At 40.6% G+C, this 17,267-nt stretch overlaps 1 protein-coding gene across 2 annotated transcripts in view; it reads right to left on the bottom strand.

The window, feature by feature from the left end:
* Positions 1 to 3,165: 3,165 nt before the first annotated feature.
* tafa5l (TAFA chemokine like family member 5, like) overlaps positions 3,166 to 17,267 on the bottom strand; it is a 175,069-nt gene continuing 160,967 nt past the window's right edge. For both annotated transcript variants that reach the window (XM_041798341.1, XM_041798342.1), the window contains exon 5: positions 3,166 to 7,514. The gene's annotated coding sequence lies outside the window, so the exon portion shown is untranslated. The remainder of the gene's footprint in view (positions 7,515 to 17,267) is intronic.

Genomic DNA, 17,267 nt, shown 5'->3' with positions numbered 1-17,267 from the left:
ATTTGGAGGCCCACTTGCAATACCTCCACGGCCAGCCAGGGGGCCGCGGCCCACAGGTTGGGAATCACTGTTCTAGATGTTAGTCACCAACTAACCTGACATGACAGATGGATGTGTGAAACATATCCATCTGGAAAAGCTTCAATAGGAAACATTTAAGAAAAGGCAGAGGATTTGAAAAAATCCCGGAGTGTGATTGGATGAAAGTTCTATCATATCTCTATAGGAACAACAAAACACGTGACATAGCTGCTATCAAGCTGCACGTGCGCAGCTACTGAGGAATAACGTGAAACATGGCGACTATAGACATGTAAGTACTTTCCACAAGGTTTAGGAGTGTGTTTATGGGAATTTGGACCATTCTTCCAGAAGCGCGTTTGTGAGGTCACACACTGATGTTGGGCGAGAAGGCCTGGCTCTCAGCCTCCGTTCCAATTCATCCCAAAGGTGTTCTATCGGGTTGAGGTCAGGACTCTGTGCAGGCCAGTCAAGTTCATCCACACCAAACTCTCTCATCCATGTCTTTATGGACCTTGCTTTGTGCGCTGGTGCACAGTCATGTTGGAACAGGAAGTGGCCATCCCCAAACGGTTCCCACAAAGTTGGGAGCATGGAATTGTCCAACATCTCTTGGTATGCTGAAGCATTCAGAGTTCCTTTCACTGGAACTAAGGGGCCAAGCCCAGCTCCTGAAAAAAAAGCCCACACCATAATATCCCCTCCACCAAACTTTACACTTGGCACAATGCAGTCAGACAAGTACCGTTCTCCTGGCAACCGCCAAACCCAGACTCGTCCATCAGATTACCAGATGGAGAAGCGCGATTGGTCACGGAGAACGTGTCTCCACTGCACTTGAGTCCAGCGGCGGCGATTGACTCTGCAGAAAGTTGGCAACCTCTGCGCACTATGCGCCTCAGCATCCATTGATCCTGCTCTGTCATTTTACGTGGCCTACCACTTTGTGGCTGAGTTGCTGTTGTTCCAATTTGGTATAATACCACTGACAGTTGACTGTGGAATATTTAGTAGCGAGGAAATTTCACTACTGGACTTGTTGCACAGGTGGCATCCTATCACAGTACCACACTGGAATTCACTGAGCTCCTGAGAGTGAGCCATTCTTTCACAAATGTTTGTAGAAACAGTCTGCATGCCTAGGTGCTTGATTTGATACACCTGTGGCCATGGAAGTGATTGGAACACCTGATTTCAATTATTTGGATGGGTGAGTGAATACTTTTGGAAATATCGTGTATGTTTGCCACTTTCAAACCATTTTGCTGCTCTCTGCACTGTTTTGCCACCTTTTTCCACTTTTACCCAATTTTTGCCACTTTTCACCCCTTTTTGCCACTTCCTTTTCCACCGTTAACCTATCTTTGCAACTTAAAAAGAATTTTGCTGCTTTCTGCCCTTCAATTCAGTTTTTATCATTCTAGCCCATTTTTGCTGCTTTCTGCCCTGTAGCGCCTCTTTCACCCACTTTCAAACTATTTTTCCACTTCTTTATCCCACTTTAACTTGTTTTTTCCCACCTTAAACCTATTTTGCCACTTTTCGCCCTTTCTATTTGCCATTTCTATTGTCCACTTGAACCCATTTGCCACATTTGGACACTTTTGACCTATTTTTGCCTCTATTCACAGTTATTTAATTATTTTCCATTAAAGTTGTCTCCGTTTCTTCTACTTTATTTTCTGACATTTGTTCACATCATGGCTTTGCTGAAGTCTGACATTACTTTCATGGCCGTTTATATCAGTGTGATCTACATGAAGATAATGTCGGTGTTGTTAACATTGCCAATAAAGCAGTCATTTTGTTTTATGAAAAGGGCTTTACCTTTGAAAAAGTCTTCATCGTACTACAGCAATAAAATTACTATTTTTAAAAGTTCTACCCAGTATCCCCTCTTTTGGCCAGGCTTGCCCTAAGCCATGCTTACTCATGACATCCACCTTTCAACAGGTCATTTTCCCATACCCCTGGTAATATGCAAGGACATCCAGAGCACTACTGGGGTTGTGTCAGTCCTCCTGGTGATGCCCTTAGGTGGGCTTTCTCGCCATCACACGCCTTACTTCAGCCCCAATCTTTGGCCAAACATGCATTAAAGTTCTACACACTGTAACGATACTGAATTTTGAACATCTTATCGCTCAATAACCAAGCAATCATTAGGTACCCTACAAAAATGGATTAGAAGGTACTCACCAACTAGATGTTAACCAAGTCTTCAGCAGTGAATTCCTTGTTTTTCTCTAATTAACAGCAGTTAGTGACTCTTTTATCAGCTAATAACTTCCGTTTTTTGTACCTTAATAATAGTGCTACTTTATTAAGCCATTTTCATCCTTGCTGAATTAGTTGTCTCTTTTGCATGTGTGTTCATCTCAGTCTGTTTTATAATCAGCAAAAAAGAGCTCTATAAACCATTTATGATATAATATGCTGCTTATATGACAGATTACGAATCATTCACATCATAACACGGCAGGTCGGAGGCCCTCATAGAGGGAGTCAGAGTTTCATTTTAGTCGTCAAAACAAAATGTTCTCTTTTTTGGTCCCAGTTCGCCTCGTACAGTTGCGGTGTCATGTTTGGGAAATAATTGGCCTGTAGTTTGGGGTTTTCAACCAAAGCCTCCTTCAAAACAAGGACAGTTTGAACTAGAAGTTTAAATTATTTATAAAAAGACATTTGAGTACCACAAAAGGCATTTATTGTCCTGACAATTTAAGGACACAGCCTGGGGCCTCAGTTGCTCTCTTCTCCATGGTGCACCAGAGTTAACAGCTCAGCGCTACAAAAAGCAGAACTTATTTAGATATGTGCTCGTACCTTCCATCATACTTCGACAGTTTGTAGACCAAAAGAGCGAGGTTCACATATTTATCTTTACTGTTCTTACTGAGATCTGACCCACAGTGCAGATCTGTTGTAGCAGCAGCTCCTCTTTGATAGTGACTCAAATCAAACAGACAGTTTATTTACGGCTAGTGAAAACCAAAGGGGCGATAAATAAAAGTAACATGAAATCAAAAGGTATGGGATCAGCTGGAAATTGGTATTTTCTCACTACATGGATCGCTGTTGACCTGGAAAATATTCACACACACACAGAATACACACTCCACAGCTCCAGGGAGCGGACGCTCTCTTTATATCCTCAAATGCATACATTAAGATGGAGATGTACAGGATTTTTAAGTACAAAGAAATGAAAAAAAAAACAGGTTGTAGACACATTAACAGGAACACCAGCACAAATAAATGTAAACTATTGCAACCAGCAGGCAGCACATTAGCTATACCTCTGTGAACACTTTTGATCCTGCATTAGAGAAATGTTTATTTGTCTCGCAGTGGCCTGCTGAGTTTTTAATGCCTCTGCACTGGCAATCAAGGTTATCCACCTGTCTGCACACATGTCCATGTGTCATTCTGTTCTTGCAATGCAATGTCTGCTTTGAGGGATTTCTTTTTTTTTTTTAATCAAACTTTGCACAAACATCCACTCTGACTTGAAGATGAACAAATTATAATGTTGAGTAAATAGGTCAAAGGTCAAGATAATTGGGTCATATGTTTATCATTTGCTCTTTAATGCAAAATCCCAAGAACACTTAAAGAATTTCCTTCAACCTTTGCAGAAATGTCCACTCTGATCAAGGATGATATTAAAGATTTGGGTTATCAATCAGAGGTTAAGACCACTGGGCCTTATATTTAACCCTTGCATGCCACAATCCAAGAATGCTTAAGGAATTTCCTTCTACCTGTGTAGAAATGTCTGAAGTAATGATGAACCGATATAATTTTGGAAGGGTCAAAGATCAACGTTGTACGGCCTCATGATCATCACTTGGTTCTGATATCCCACAAATTTTCAGGAATTTTCTTTAAACTTTATTGTAATGTCTACTCTGCTATAGGGGTAAATAATTTAAAAATTAAAACTGGATATCCGGATTAGTGTTTTAGCCGTATCTTTATCTGAATAGTGGAACACACGAATTTCTATTTGTTAGAACCGTTAAATGTGCAAAAAATTTTATTTATAGAATGAATGTCTCCTTACTTGGTATTTCGAAAATAAATTCAGTTTGCACTTCCTGTGAAGTGTTGTACTCATTTATGTTTAACTGATTACCGAGTATCATATTTATTTACACTCGCTACTGATTTATCTAGTAAAGACAGGCGATGAACAGGAGATGAGTTCAGAGGGAAATAAGCCCATTGAATCTGCAGTTGGACTTTTTAAAAACATAATTTTCTATATAAATGCAACAAACCCAGTTTCATATCGGACAAAATAAGCGTATATGCCTGCTTGCATGAGGGGGACCTGGATGCAGCCGAGGACCTCCACTTCATGCCGTAAGTCAGACTAACGCCACCATATCTTGTCTTCTAATACAGCAAGTTACTTGAACTGAACGTCTTCTCCATTGTCTTCTTCACGCATCGCCGCCATGTTAATATAAGATCCAAATTCAAGTTTTTCACTTTGCAGTCATAATAGGGGACAGGAAATTGGCTGGCTGGCCAGACACTGATGTTGCTGCCATGTTGCCATGTTACCTACGTCATTCAGTACAGTAGACAAGGATTGCGCATGTTTTAGGAAAAAAAAAAAGCTCAAACGATCAGGTATATATATATATATATATATATATATATATATATATATATATATAAATATTTATATTCAAAATTAAAAAAATATGTACTGTAAACTGTATTATATATAAAATTATGTTAAATCATAGAGTAAATCTTTTCATTTAACAGAAAATACAAGGAAGTGGATTCTGCTTTTATGTTTCACAGTCAGTTATTATTTTGATATGGATCGTTTATTATAAATGATTCATTAAAACTCATGTAATCTAAACATGAGCTTTTTATTCTGACAACATGCACAATCCTTGTCTACTGTATTGAATGACATAGCAGACTTGCCTCTGGCAGCGTCTAGCCCAAGAGAGTTGGGCATTCAGCTGGAGACCTCTACGCTGGGGCGGACCTCTACGCTGGGGCGTGCAGCATGTTAGCTGTTGTTAGCATGACTACACCGCTGTGCTTACTAGACCTTGGCATAGCCCTGTGCGCTGGGGCGTGCAGCAGCACGCGTAGGGGTCTACGTTGCAGTAGCAGACCCCGACCCCAATATAGGGGTCTACGCTGGGCCGTGTAGTAGCTGACCCCGACAGCGTAGGGGTCTATGCTATTAAAACCCGAGTGGTTCAGTTTAGGCATTATAATCCGTGTGGTTCGGTTTAGGCATTAAAACCTGAGTACTTAGATTTAGGGTAGGCCAGTGGGCAAGCGGATAGAGCAAAAAAATTTGTCGCAGGTAATATACGTCATTGCCCCAGTGTGGGGGTCCGCGGGCTCCGGCAATATACGTCACGCCCCAGTGTGCAGGTCTGCGGCTGAACGCCCCAGCGTAGAAGTTTGCTTGAGGTCTGCAGCCAGATGCCTCTTGTCCAGCCAGCCAATGTCCCATCACATATTATGTCTGTGCTCAGTGATACGTAAATTTGGATCATAAATCGATTCATTAAAATTAATGTAACCTTATCGCTGTGCTTATTAACCCGAAAACTCTCGGTAGTTTGGCCTCATGTTCCTTGCATTTGCAAACCATAGCTCAGATGTCCACTCTGACTGAACAATGAATGGATTACAATTTGGGCCTCATGTTCATCCCTTTACTGTAATTTTATGCACCAATAAACCTCTACACAGTTACCTAGCTATTTATTTAAAGTTTATAGCAAAACATGCGCCTACATTATTAAAGAAATAAGATTTCCACCGATCACACTTGCACAAAAGCATTACCCAAACAGGGTTCCTTGACTCACCATTGTACTTTCTCTGCAAAGGCATATAACCATCAGGCTCTGGTATTTTTTTCGATTTTTTATTTACCAAATATCTCACTGGTGTTCTTGTTATTGTGTCTACATCTTGCAGAAGAATGCCACTTGTGCTCCTTCTTTTCTTTATCTTCTCTTGGAATGAGACCCACAGAACATAAAATACATTAATTGAATATATATATAGATATGTACACAATTTCAAATATATCAAGCATCTGAAATCAGCAAATAGCACTTCCAGCTGGCCAAAACATTTCATATCAAAATAGAGTCAATTTAGACAAGTATTCTGAATACATTTAATCACACATGAATTATTTTGTAATTACAGAATTTAACTTATGTGACATACTGTAGATATGTCCCCGGTTTTGATAATAGTTCACCCCCCAATATAAATATCTCTATGTACTAAAGAAAAGACAAGAAAGAAAAGAGAAGGCAAACCCAGGATTCATCCGTGAAGGTTTAAAATGAGATCCAACATCTGTAAAATCACAAATGCTTCTTTTGCCAGATGGTGAGCTCTGGTCTCGGCGTGTCCCAAAACTATACAAGAGTATGAATAATGCATTGGACATGACTTATTTCACAGTGTATCTCAGGATGTGCACACGCTCCCACTCACAAAGCATACACACATGTACCCACACGTGGACAGATGCAAACATGCGCTCGCACACTTATGCACAGGCACGCTAGCGTAAACAGACACCCACACAAAGTATAGATCATTTAAATGAGCCTGGGTCCACATCTGCTAAAAGCTCCTGGTGGTGTGTACAAGATGTGTGAGGTTCATTGACAAAAACTACTCTTCTAGTCTATGTTGGCACCACATACAAAACATAAGTTATAAGCTAAGTTGTCCAAAATGTCCACATTATACCTTTTTCATCCAGTTAAATCTTCTCTGTTGTGGCATTTCATAAAGACTTTCATGCTTTTTCACAATGTCCTTCTGATGAGTATGCAGAGATTTTGGAGGCCTTGTAAAGTTTCAGTCAGCCGAATGAGAGGAAGGTGTGAAGAGCTGGAATCCAGTGGACAGTACACCCTGGCAGTCAAGTCACGACTCTTTAGCAGCGGGCTGTCATTAAAGAAACTTGGCTGAAATAAAACCCTGGAAGGCTTCATAGCAGGGGGTAGTAAAGAAGATGAAGGGGCTGACTTTTGAAGACCTTTTGACAAGTCTAAATCAAGCCGCGAAGGTAAAAATCTTCAAGGAGACGACCCCTGTCGACCTAGCGTTAGATAACATGGACAAGAAAAAGGTTACGTACATGAATGATTATTCCACTGCCCTGGTTATGACTGTTCCTCAGAGAGGTTTTCTTTCTATGATGTGTCTGTGAATGTGGCTGCGATGGAGATTCGATGCCGATGGTGTATCATGCTGCTCACTTGAGACTTCTCACAGTTCTCAGAGGTGTCTGCAGAGAGTCTTTCACTGTAGTGATTGGAAAAGCTCTGGGGTTGTTTTTTATTTTTTATTTTACTGAAGGTCAAGGCTGCTGTAAAGTTCAGTTAGCCTCGGTGCTGCTGTAGTATGGACACAATGTTCTGTTGTAGTGATTGGCCTCAGTTCCTTTTGTAGCATTGATGTCAATGAACCTGCAGGGGAGAGAAAGGAAAAGAACAAGGAGAAGAAAAGATCAGTGGACACCAGAGTTTCAGCATACTTTTTGGACATAAACCATAGCACAGCATTTGAGCTGACTGTTATTTGACATGTAAAATATCTAAATAAAGACAGAACTTCATTTTATTTAAATGACAATGGAAAACTTTTTAGTTAGAGTGCAGTTAACATACAACTAAAACTATAGTTATGTCTTAACTGTATTCAAAAGCTATCAAGTTATATAACAGAAAACCGCAACACAACTTCAAACAGGCAAATCACCCAAGTACCAGAAACCAGCAGAAGTCAGAAGATACACAACAAAACACAGGCAAAACACCTTAATACCAGAAACACAAACAAATGTTGTCTAAAGGTGGTTTCACATTAGGGAACTGGATCAGAGTTCACAAAGTCTGCCTGAAAAGGTGGACTCGGGCATGACTTGTACTACAGCATGGTCTGCAGGGGTTATGAATGTAATGGTACTCAGGTACAGGCTACTTGTCTGTGAGACAAGTAGTTAATGCGACTCTTAAATAGGGGTCAAGTGGTTTTTCAGGGCTGATACCATTACTGATTGTCAGTAGTTCATGCACTGATAACCAATATTTGGAACTGATATGCATTTATTATGACTAGGGATGGGAATCGAGAACTGGTTCTAGCTGAGAACTAGTTCTGATTGGTTCAATCCATTGACATCATTTACATTTAATCATAACAATTCCCTTTTCAGTGCCTTACTTCCATGTGCCTTAAAGGGCACTTTTGAAATGCAAGAGCTCTTAGCTGGTACCCAAGCCTGCATTACAAAATAGCGACAAAAACACAGTGGCTTTCTGGGTGGGGCACTCCCTACATATGCAGGGGGCTTGGGTTTGAATCTGGCCTCTGGCCCTCTCCCCACTCTCTTGTGCCTGTTTCCGCTTCTATCCACTGTCCTCCTCTATCAAATAAAGGCACAAAAAGCCTTAAATACATTTTTAAAAAAGAAAAAAGCTTTCAATAGTGTGTATGTTTGAGCAAAAATTGTTTTGTGCCCCACGTTTCCCAAAAATGTGCTAAATTCTGAGGAGAAACTGTACCCATCCGTGATGCTGTATAGCCTAGCTTCCTGGCTGGTGCAACCAGGTTTTGGGTAGCGGTTCTGTGCTCTTGCATTGCAAATAGTGACAAAAACACAGAGGCTCTCTGGGTATAAGTAAGACACTAGTTTTGCTTGAGCAAACATTGTTTTGCGGCCCATTTTTACCAAAAACTCACTAAATTTGACGGTTAAACTGTACCCATCTGTTACACTGTAAGCCTCCTCACTGAATGCTCACTAAAATCACTGGAGGCTAATGCCACTATTAACGCTAGGTACATTATAGAGTCCAACTTCAAAAATACTGAAATATCCCTTTAAAGGTGCTCACAAACAGAGAAACCTGTGAAGACTGGACCAAAAGAGGCAATCCTCACTATGCAGGCAGTGATCCCTAAGTATTCAAAAGCCTTGATACCGAGCTTTCCACATGAATACGTCATTATTTAGAGTTTCATTAAAAATATGCTCATCAGACCAGAGGAAAAAGCATTTGCAAGAACAATCAATCTGATGTTTTCTTGTGTTAGCCTTAGTTCTTTCAATGTTCCTGTTGCAAACCAGACATGCTTAGTTTTATGCTTCATAAAGCATTGTCAGTATTTGGTCGTCTGTCAGTCTGCATTTGTTTGGTTTGTCTGTATTTTGATGGAAGTATTTTGTTCTGATGTTACTTTAAATCTGGTGCTCTCTCTCTATGGCTGTGTTTTCTGTATTAAGGACTGTCTCCAGTATTCGGTTCTGTATGTTTTTGTACTCATAAGTGTTTCAAGCATTTTCTATGTCTTGTTTTGTTTAATGCATTTGGATGTATGGTTGGTATTAGGTCATGTTGTCTGTATCTGGTTGTTTTAGGGTTTTTTTCTTAATTGCTTGTGTAACAGCTTCTTAAATGGAAGTGAATTAAGCCTTTAAGGCCTACGATTATTAACAGTTGTTAGCTTTAGTAGCATTTAAGCTGCAGCAGCACAAACACAGTGAAGAGGCCTTCTTTAAAAAGGAGTCATAACTGCATCAAATCCCTTCATTACAATTTCTAATACACAAAAACAGCAAAGCTTTTTAACGTTGCACCTCATTACAGAGGATTGCATTTGGTAAATACTAATTGCACCTTTACAACAGGAGCACCAGTGTTTTCATATCACTGCTGAGTCCAAGCAGCACTTCATCATTTGTTTTTCTCATCCAGAATAAACACTGTCATAAACCCACAAACACAAAATAACTTTTTTTAATCTGTTGTGGATGTCATTCTCTTTTTTCCCCCCTCACAGTGCCGGGCCAAAAAATATGAAAATGCACAACCGGAGTGATATTTAGACCAGCACCCCCTCCCAGCATTTTCAATTTTCATCCGTGTCAGCTCCTGCAAAACACTTTACATACAGCATGTGGGCTAATTAGGAATTAAATGAGAGCCCCAAATTAAAGTCTTGTCACTCTATGCTCCTGCAATATTGGATATTAAAAAACAGGCATCAGCCTTTTTTCACACATTTCACCACTTGAATAATTAAGTTTATCTCATAAATGATGGCACTAATGAGAAATATCATGAGGGGCTTCGCTGGGAGAAGGTGCTGGGTGTCCCGTTGAGTGCTCTGGTCATCATGAAAGCTTACAAAACAAACATCCATCAGCGATGGGGAGCAGATGTCTTTGGCACTGTTGGTGCTGTGGCGGTTTGGTTAACGGTCTGATTACAGACAGACTTTTCCTGCACATATTAAGGCTGACAATTGACCACATCTGATAGGAAAATGTACCATGAACTCATCACAGGAGGGGCATGAACTAAAAAACATTTAGTTTAATGTACAAAATGCCATGCACCCTTTCAGCATACATTGTTTTAGCCAATCAGACAGAGCCCTGGAAACACAAGCCAATCATGTGAGTCTTCAGCTAGCACACACACTGAGTAACTGGGGGCAACTACCAGCTGTGGCCATCAGACTGTTCAATCTTTGTCTTTTATACTATCATTCTGATTATTTTGCTTCTAACCACATAGTTTAGGATGTATTTTTATGTTACGGACACTTAGAGAAGCAAAGTTTCTAGCATTGTCTTTAATTGGCAGCACACATGTGCCTGGTATGAAAGCCATGACAGTGCATGCTGAAGTGGACACACGTGGAAGCTGCAAGCAGCAAAACACGCAGCCAGTCTGAAGTGAGCCTAAGGATCAAATCCCAATCCCAGCACTATTTGGTGCATGTCTTCCCCGACACTCTCCCTATATTTCCTGTCCCTCTTCAGTTGTCCCATGAAAAACAAAACCCTGGGCGCCAGTGTAGCTCAGAGGGTAAGCAGAAACTATAGTCTTCATTGCACTGGTTGTGGGATTGACTCCCAGTCTTGGCGTGTATTTGGTGAGGGTCTTCCCACCATCCCTCTCCAATATTACCTGTCTTTGTCCTGTCCTATCAAATAAAGGCAAAATGCCCCAAACTAATGTAAAAAATAAAGCCCTAATAAAATAACCTTCAGAAATATCAGTGCTCAACCAAAAGTGTTTATAGCATAAGCTAGTTATTCTTTAATTACTTTGAAAATTCAGTGTAAATATTTTTCATACTGTACTCTTAAAACCTAACCTGACATGGAAAACCACTCATAGACAGCGTTCAGGAAAGGGCAGAGCCTTTGAAAAAAAACTTGGAGGGTGATTGGATGAACGTTCTGTCTGTCACATCTTTACGTGCCAATCAGAGCAACAAAACAGGTGACGAAGCCGCTTCAGAGCTGCGCCCCTACTGAAGGAGTAAACTCAATGTAGAACTGCATTTCTCGAACCATGGCAACTTCAGACATGTCAGTACACGACTTTTGTCATTTTTGAAAAGAAAACAACTCATTGCTGTTCTTTGTTCTTCTAATTTTTTTTTTTTTTCGATTTTTTTTGGGGCTTTTTCATGCCTGTATTAGATAGAGGAGGACAGTGGATAGACTTGGAAACAGGGAAGAGAGCAGGGAGAGACATGCGGGAAATGGTGCCACAGGCTGGACTTGAACCCGGGCCCGCGTACCCTCTTTGTTCTTCTTTTAACAAAGAAATGTCGTCAAGTCCTGATAAAACGGGCATACATGCTAATGTCTTCCATAACTGCAACGGTCTCTTGCTGCTGCTTGTTTACGTCATGACTCAGCAGCGCACTGCAGAGTCATGACGGGCCCAACCGGGACCAAACAGTTCAGATGGGAGCTTTGCAAGATGGATTCACCGGTGAGAAACAAGGAAACAGGTGTATCCATCAGCTTTGCAAGATTACTTAAACCACTATGGATGTAGAATTCTCTGGGGCTGACAAAGTAAAAGCTGTTCACAAATTTTGGTCAGTTGTTTAAAAATGCATGCCCAAACGTTTCCATTTGGTTTGGATGCTTGCAAACTGTGTGTCTAACCATGCACGCCAGTGCTGTAGCTGACCTGCAGAAGTACAGATACTCTAATTCACTGGTTCTCAAATGGTGTGGCAAGTCTTGGTGTGCCATGGGAATATGTACAACCATAAGTAATTACTACAGCTGTACAAAAGCCTAAGTTCATTCAGGACCACTTTGATGCAAACATGATAAGTGGTTATTAATAGTGTTTCTTTTTTGGGAGTTATGACACTGATAAAGTCAGAGGCAGAATAAAGGAGGAGCTGGGGTGGAGGAGGGCCGAAAAAATCAGCAAAGCATGGCTAGGCAAGAGCAGTTTGAATAAGGGAGCATGAGTGTGATTTGCCAATAGCATGTTGGAATCTGCTTGCCGACAGCTGATGAGGGCTCGTGTGAGATCAGCTGATCTCAGTAATATGGCAGTGCTTGACTCTGTGGTCTGCCTGAACTAATGCTATACACTTGATTTACTGTAGCATGTAAGAGGCCATTTTATATTGATATCATTTTGGCGTACCTTGAAATTTGGGCTTGATCTTAGGTGTTCTTGGGCTCTAATTCATACCCCATATTTTTTAGTGCTCCATTCAACAGAGGATTAATGGCCTGTATTATAGACTACTTTTGCATATTTAGTAAAGCTAAAACAAGGCATTTTGTGTTAACAAGCACAGCTCGTCATGTCTGATTGGCTTACCTTAATATTTCTACCTAACCAGTCAACAAATATGTTCTGTCCAGTGAGAGGCAAAGTAAAGCAAAGTAAGGTGGGGCATGCCTTCTTTACCCTAGCAGAGGGAGATTCAACATTGAACTGAATGATGTGCATCAGAGGGGATTCAGAAGTGGGCATTCTCTATGAGTGCTAAAGAATAAGTGGGTATACTCTGCATGCCTGCATGTAGCCTGCACTGCACCAGTGATGTGCGCAAACCAGTTAAAAGCTGCACTGCAATGTTTGGGGCAGAATTAAGTTGGCACCTAATGAAGCATGAAAACATAGGAACTTTAGAGCTAATATACAAAATTAAGTATTGATCCCAAGTAATCTCACCATCATGGTATTGATCTGTGTTATCACACATCATGTCTTCTTCACATCATGCAGCCTAAAATATACATGTAAAATCAGCGACCTTACATCTTAATTTCTCATCTTTTGGAAGTCTCTCAAGTGTTTTTTCACATGCTTTACCTTTAGCAGAATTCTCTGTGGGGCTCTGTCAAGGAAAGGCCCACACGTGCAGGTATTCATTTATTCTTTTCCACATGGAATACATTTCACCTCCAGTGAAATTCTGCAGTTAATGACTTAATTTAGCCAATCATTTGATCACAAAACCCATTTGAATTATAATAGAACCCTGCCATGAATATGTTATATGGATAAATCCATAAATGTTAATACACAAATGATCCAGGGTGACAGTGGACAAATGTGACACCCAGGACCACCCGTATAAATCATTCAGACACTTAAATATGACTCTGCAATTCCACAAAGAATTGCACAAATTCCCTGGGCATGCAAATAAATATTTATGACGCCCCCAATTCCCCTTTTCTCTCTGTCCTTGGTAATTGCGCGTGATTCATTTTGTTTTCTCTGTGGAAGAGGGAAAATCAATCTTAGAATATTGGCTAGAAGACATAGAGCATGCAGATCCAAATGCCTGTGGTTGTGCAGGTTGTAAAAGCTTCATAGAAAGTCCGTCAGTGTTCTACGGAGAGGAATTCAGTTTAATCTTTTTTTTAAAAAGTGTCCTTGTTCTTAGGAGAATGAAAATGTTTGAGGAAGCAGCGTTAGCCTGCAGCAGAGCTGGAATAATCTGCTCATGGCTCTAGTTTACAATTCACTCCTGAAACATGAATGCTGATTTGGAGGACTGTAAGGCCAGTATTTTAGGAATCTGAGGACTCTGTGTGGCCCAAGTGGATTTCAGAACACCACTTTCTCTTTTTGTGATTGTCCTTTTTTTGTCGAGAATGCTCCTCGGTTGGTGACAATTTTCTACCTCTGTCCTGAAGGAAATCCTGGACACTTGAAGCAGCATCTCTCTTTGATGTAACAACAGTGGTGCTCTCTAGTCCCCCTCCTTTTGCATTTCAAACTTCCAATAACCCCCTTTGATTCCCCCTTTTCTTTTTTTTTCTCCAGATACATCAAAGTGACTGCAATCTGAGAAACGGGGCACTCCATTGTGTCGTCTCCAAGTCCTGGAATATCTTTATTTAAGCCTGATGGTGAGAGCAGAGAGCAGTACCAGAGAGAACAGGATGAATAGAAACTAATGACTGATTCATTCCAGCTCTTAGCTACACCTAACCTTAAAGGGGAATTCTAGTATTTTCTTCACACCTGGGTCCTTTTGTTGCATATTTTGGAGTCTTTTGGGCCCATGTCCACTAACAACCTTTTTTGTTTCCTTTTTGTCCTGGCAGTGCCTGCAACCTCAGTTTCCCTTCGGCATTTACTGTTACTACAGATGATGAAAGGAAATGTCTGCATCCTTCAGGAGCGCCCATTAGGTCTGTTATAACAGCTCTGTGTTCATAACATTGTGCCTTATTTCAGGTACTATGAGCAAGAAAACCTGAGAATAGTGATAAGGAATCCTATCATGGCATTAGCATTTAGCAGCAGCTGTCCACATGGAAAACATACCCTCAAAAAATGAGTCAGATTAGTTTCTGACTGAGACACTTTATTGACATTGAAAGTGCTGCGTTGTTCAAACTGTATTTCACCTGAGGGTGCTGTGACAAAATGCTTGGTGTGTATTGATATGGGGACAGGCAGCACAAATAAAAAGCAGTAATGGACACAGGCCCATATGTTGGTTTGAAAATGTTGAAGGTTTTATCCTGCAGACTGCCTGTAACACCAGATCCACAAAGAATTGGTTGCACCCACTAAAGTCTGTCACGCACTCTGTGATTTTCAGACGATTTTGACACAAATTTAGGGTCACATGACTCACTTGGATGTCAGGCTGACTTTCCATGTAATCGTGGCCTGTTTGTCATGTGGTCAACTGCAGTCCAACCAGCTGCTCCAGACTCTTTGTAGCTACATTATATGGACAAAAGTATTTGGCTGCCTGCCCGTTAAATCAACATGGACTGTAATGACATTTAAATACATGTATAGCCCTCCTTTTGCAGCTTTAACAGCCTCCACTCTTCTTGGAGGGCCTGCCACAACATGGTGTTTTTGTGTGAATTTGTGCTCATTCATGAAGAGCAGCAGTTTTCAAAGTGTGAGGTGGGCCTCCCCTGGGGGGCGCCACAGGATTTCAGGAGAGGCGGGGAACCATAAACCCGGAAAAAAGGAAAAACGTAATTTGCTTTGCTGACATCTGCTGCGCTTGGGGTAAATGAGATAGATTTATATTTACTAAAGACTATACTATACAGTCAACTATTAAAGTTAGGATTTTCCTCTTGTGGTCTTGATGATGATCTACAGCCACAATGTTTAATATGCAAAGATGTACAAGCTAATGACAATATAAGGTAGTGTGATTTCAGTCACTGAAGGAAACACTATAACAGCCTCTACAAGTGCAGGTTTTGGGCACCGGCAATGATCAAAAGTGAGTATAAGGCAAGGCTGAAGGTGGAGGATGATCTCCATACATGGAAACTCATAGATCCCACTAAATAAGGGCATAGTAATCAGGTAGTAAACAGACCAAAATATCAAAAATATAAATGTTAAAATAAAAATGATTAAAGATATGATGTAAATGTTTGAAGATCAGACATAAATGTTTGAAAATATAGTTGTTTAGACTGTGCAGTCTTATTTTTTACATGGGTGGGGGTATATAGAATAAATAATTTCCTCTTAAGGGAGGCTAACTCTCCTACACTTTGAAAACCCCTGATGTAGAGCATGTATGAGGTCAGGCACTAAAATTGGATGAGAAGGTCTGAATTGCAATCAAACATTAAACTGTGTCTTTATAGTCCTCGCTTTACACACTGGAGTACAGTCATGTTGGAAGAGAAAACGGCCTTCCTTTAACTGTTGCCACAAAATTGGAGGCATAGAATTGTTCAAAATGTCTTGGTATGCTAAAGCAGTAAGATTGGCCTTCACTGGAGATAAGGGGCCGAGACCAAACCCTGAAAAACAGCCACATACTATTATCCCTCCTCCACCCAAAAGAAACTTCACCCACATTTGTCACAGTCTGTCCTGACTTCACTCATACAGTGTGAAAAACTGAGTACAATGATTGAGCATCATAACTGATTCAGTCACACAGAGTTTAGGTGGAATTCCACCACAACTGTTATAGAGTCTGCAACAGCTTAACAGCACCTAATTGCACAAAATTGGCACCCACAATCTGCCCAATTTTGCACCCTATACTTTAAAGATTTCCTCTGGAAGCAGCCAGAAATGCTCATTTTAAACAAAAACCTGTGTTTGTAACATGCCATCTCTCTTTAAGCTGAAATAATCCCAAATCACAGAGGTGCTGCTCTAAAGTTGTATCTATGCAGCAAACTCAGGTGGTTGGCTACAGAAGCAGCGAACACAAACACACCCAATATAAAATGCTGATATTCACATATAAACACACTTCCAGGCTGGAGCAGAGACAGTTTTGATTGGCTTAGGTCATGTCTTTATGGACACACATTTTAGGGGAGAGATTTTTTATCTTATCTAATTTGGTTTTAAGGATACAACTTTTAATAATTAGGAGCATGGCTGACATGTCTGCAGACTTGGATGTTGTAGCTGATGTCAAGAAGCTTGAAACTTGTTTCAGCTCCACCTGTTTTTAGTTGATTGATCTAAAATTGGTATGAAACCATTTTTCCAATATGGCAGCTGGCGTGGATTGGCTTCAAAGGCCCCTTCAGTAACCATACAGCTGACGTCACTCAGACTTCGTCCAATATTTTCTACCATCTACGAGTCAGACTTGAAAAGAAAAATGATATTTTCAGACCAAGAACTTTGAGTCCTTATTGACAAGGTGCAGAGCCATGCATCCAAACTTCAATGGAGAAATCTCCCTCTGACAGAGAGAAACTGTACATGGGAACATCTGCACTGATTTATGCTTGCTGTTTGTAATTTTTTAATATTCTCTAATTTACAATCATGCAAATGAGACAGGCCCACCTAGGATGCTGGCTGCTTGGCAGTGCATTTTTTGTGCATTTCACCTTTTGTCTCTATTATTTCAGTGGTCAATAGAATTTAAGGTATTAGGGCTTTAAGGAAAACTACAGATTT

The sequence above is a fragment of the Cheilinus undulatus genome, linkage group 11 (genome assembly GCF_018320785.1).
Source record: "Cheilinus undulatus linkage group 11, ASM1832078v1, whole genome shotgun sequence".
NCBI lineage: Eukaryota > Metazoa > Chordata > Actinopteri > Labriformes > Labridae > Cheilinus > Cheilinus undulatus.
Note: the sequence above shows the minus strand (reverse complement) of the source record. Positions and strands in the feature narration are given on the sequence as shown.